This window comes from Pteropus alecto, unplaced genomic scaffold (genome assembly GCF_000325575.1).
Source record: "Pteropus alecto unplaced genomic scaffold, ASM32557v1 scaffold239, whole genome shotgun sequence".
Classification (NCBI taxonomy): Eukaryota; Metazoa; Chordata; class Mammalia; order Chiroptera; family Pteropodidae; genus Pteropus; species Pteropus alecto.
The window spans coordinates 5735208-5739773 of record NW_006494613.1 but is presented as its reverse complement, the minus strand read 5'-3'; positions in this window follow the sequence as shown (position 1 = coordinate 5739773).

Sequence of the window (4566 nt, the reverse complement as noted above, 5' to 3'; positions counted from 1 at the left end):
CTGAGTAAAATTACTCACAGTTGATAATTCATTATAAATGCCAGGCTCCATATCTAATTTTTCTTCCAACTATTCAAATTTTATGTTCATTCAACAGCTGTATTCAAGGTAAATTTGCCAAGTGTGAATCATTTTCTGTGCTTCTGGGTACCAGTTGCTAGGAATGATGCTTCATTGTTTTCCTCATCAATGGCATCATTAAAACTCCAGTCAGTAAATCATCAAAGGAATTACACAAACAACTTTTTCAATTTCACCAAACATAACAAAGCTTGTGAAATTTATTTTTATACAAAATTTCCATGACAATAATGAAACAAACAGCAACATCTTTCAGACATCGCAGTTTCTATGTCAGTTTTATATTTATCCATTCTAAACTTGTCAAAATATCACAACCATCCCCAAGCAAATTCATTTGAGATTTTGTATGTACCTTTGCCAAAATAAGATGTTTAAACAATTTGCATGCCTATGAATGTTCAAATATAAATGATAACTAAATGTAATATGGAATATAAGTAAGCATTTTTGGCTTCACACTAAATCTTTTAAAAAATACTTTTGACATGTATTAATTCCTTAATATAATTTCATTAATCACACATTGCTAATTAGATTATGAGATATTTCTCTACTGTTGTACTTTAAGTGTATACCTAGAAGCATTCCTATGATATTAGGAGAGAAAGGAAAAAATACTTTATCAGAGTCTGTGATTATCATCTATATACTCCCACATTGAAGGCTAAAAAATACACAGAACAGGGGTCTCAGGCAGTAGCAGGTGTCCTAAGCTTAGACATCTTCCAAGTCTACATTCTGATTTTGTGACTCTAAGTTAAGGACACGAGAGGGTATTTAAATATAATAAAGATCTGTCAACTAATCTATATTTATTCTCCAAAAACTTATTTCTAGGTTTTTAATTTTTTAGGAATTAACTCTCCAAAGCATAAATAGGCTATTTTTAACAGCATGCTCCAAAGAAGTTTTTATTTTTTTAAAAATATTCTTCTTCTAATGAAATATATTATACTAATAGAGTTTAATATAAAACATGTTTCTTTATTTCCTGTTCTTTGCCTTGGATCCCATTAAAAATTTTAAATATTAAAAAAATAACTCTTCCTTGAAATAATAAAATTACATTTTCAAATGCATAATAGAGTAGAAAACAATTTCCTCCAAGTTATTCAAAATAGGAAACTAACAAATCTTAATATTAAAACTAATGTGTTGTAATCAAAACAAACCACAAAATAACAGTAATTAAAACACAAATGAAATATAGTAACAGAAATCCACAGCAGTATAATTAACTGCTTTATACTACTTTAAGAAGATTTCTGAAATAACTAGCAATGCAAGTCCTAAAGCTTTAACAACCTTGTTAAATTTGTCACCATCAAATGCTTAGTAAACACATAATATTCAATAATAAGTAAATACTAATGTGAGTGTTCTATTTTTGTCTTTTTGCTCTAATCTTTTATACTGTAATGCGTTATTTAATACCTAAACAATGTAATATGTAAGGTATAAAAAATAACGTCATTAAACCTACCACCCAACCCCCAAACTAGACCATTTCCAATAACTTCCATCTACCTTTGTGCCATTCTCCTCTCCCACCCAAATTGTGTACCCTTTAGAGATAACCACTATCCTGCATTCTGTGTTGACCACTTCTTAGACTTTCTAGTTTTATCATGTGCCTAAAGAATGTATTTGGTGGGTTTTGTTTTTAAGTTCTGTAGTTATATATAGTTATATATAACTATAATATAACTATATATAATATAACTATATAACTATAATATAACTATATATAACTACGTAGTTATATATAATTATATATATGTAGTTATATATAATTATATATAACTACGTAGTTATATATAATATTGTGTGTTGTCTTCCAGGACTTGTTATTTTGCCCTGATATATTTCCAAACGTTTATTCCTGTTTTCATGTTTAGCTATAGTTAATTTCTTTTTATTATTATATTGTATCTAATTGTGTTAATGCACCCCAATATATTTATTCATTTTTTCGTTGATGTGATTTTGAGTTATATCAAATTTTAGAGGAGTATGGCTTTATTTTTTTAATCTTTACAAACATTGCTTCTATGTTTTCTAGGGCAGGGCCCTCAACCCTCAGGCCGCAGACCAGTGCTGGTCCATGTCCTGTTAGAAACCAGGCCACAGAGTAGAAGGTGAGTGGCAGGCGAATGAGCAAAGCTTAATCTGTATTTGCAGCTGCTCCCCAGAACTAGCATTTCTACCTCAGCTCCACCTCAGATCATTAGGCATTAGATTCTCATAGGAACACTGGTCCCTAGTGCCAAAAAAATTTTAGGACCGCTATTCTAGGGTAAAAGTACAAACTGTTCACTAGTTATATGTTTCCTCTTTATATAGGGCACACAGCTAAGGTACATTGCCCAGATTTCCTTGGGATAGGTATGTGACTGAGTTCTGGCCAATAAAATGTGAGACAAAGTATTTTACATCTGGGATACACCTTTCAAGAAGTGTGTTTGTCTTTTTTATTTTCTCTTCTCTTCCACCAACTGGTCACAGAATATAAGAGGCTTTAGAAGATGATGGAGGCTTAATATGGAAAGAACCAGGGTCCCTTTTGTTTCTCAACCTTTGGAGTTCCCTGGGTGAAATTTGAAACTGTCTCCCATATATGGAGGGCAAAAAGATACTGAAAAAAGAAGCAAACCACTCCAGTCTGGTAGTTGACACTTTTAATAAGCAAGAAAACTTACATATAAGACTTGCTTTGGGCAACCACAATATAAGTAGATCTCTGCATCTGACCACCAGAATCTTAAAGGTTTATAGAGAGGCCTTAACTTGGTTTAGTCATCTATTCAATCCAGACAGTCTCAGCAACGCATTACGCTCTCAAGGCTGCATCTTCGAAATAGCTCCTTGTGTGGGAATGATGGGCAAAACATACATTCTAAGTACGGAAATGGGGTTGAGGAACCTATCTCACTGTCTGAGTCCAGCTCGGGGGTCAACCTGTGGTCATAACCACTGATGACCTCCTTCAACAGCACCTGAATGGTCATGTAGAAAAACCCTCTAGTGACAAGTACTACTTATTTAAACTATTACTTAAATGAGAAATAAAATTATATATTTTTGAGCTTATTTACACATTTTAAAATATATTTGTTAAAATTGTTAGTATTTCTCTAACTTAGTGTTTCACTGAGTAGGATTTTTTCACCTATCCTTTTACTCCTGCCGAGGGGCCATTTGACAATATATGTCAGATCTGGGACCAGAGTAAAGTGAGATATGACCTGAGAGAACATTAAATTTTACACACTAAGCACCTCACTCTTAAGAGGAGTGAGCTGTTACTGATATCTGGTAGAAAGTCAAGGATGCTACTAAACACCCTAAAATGCAGTGCCTCTTAACAAAGAACTATCCTACCCAAAATATTAGTAACGCTAAAGTTGAGAAAACCTGCTGCACTTAACATAAGCAAATAACAAATATAAACTTAATAAATGGTAATGACCGTAATATAACTTAAAATCTACTCTTCAGGTTAAACTTTTTTGTAACCATCTGATTTTATCCAATGAGTCAACAATCTAAATTCACAATAGTATGCCTATTTATTAAATAAAAAATATGTCTTAAATGTATGGCTTTCTGTTTTTCAAATTATCAGATGCTCATACAGTTTACAGTGCAAATACATAGAAAAACATTACTCTATTTTTAGAAGTCTTTCAATATACATATTCCACCAATAAGCAGATCAGGTACTAAAATATAAATACTAATTTTTGGCAATTTATAAAATATTTTTATGTTTAAAAAAAGTTGGAAATTATTCGACTAGGAAAACTAAAATGGATAAGGCATGCCATGAATGGCAAAAATGTGCTATCTAACCTGCCCATATCTTGCTATGTGATTCCAACATGTCATTCCAACGCGAAGCTCTGGGTAAACTAAGCTTCAGGGTTGGTGTCTACCCAAATGGTGATCTAATTTACTAATTTTCCTGGCTGGCCTAGATGTTTGGCTTAAAATCAAATTATTTCCTAGTTTTGCTCTGCTTGCTTTTGCCAGGCCCTATTTAATATTTATTATCTCCAGGGAATCCAAAGGGAAGGAAGTACATCAAAGTGTTTAGGGGCAGAAACTCTGGATTGCAATGCAATGTCTACTATTTTCTAAAATTGAAAACTTGAAAAAGATAAAACACTTGTGACATTTTCTTTTCTTCAATATAATAATTGAATAACGAGGAGCAAAGAGAGGTAAAATTTAATGCAATACTTGTAACATAATATATGCTCAAAAAAAGTCAGCTTTGTTATAAAGTTCCTTACTGTCTGCCTTGCTCTCATATTTTGAGATTTTCCTGATTCCTATTCATATGTCCGTGTGGTTTATATTTCACTGATAAGTTTGATTTCTAGTTTCTAGCCTTTGTACTTTTATCTCATCTTCTATATTACTATCTGCTCTGTCTTTTGTTTGCTCTTGTGTTGTACATAGTAATGATTTATCCCTTCA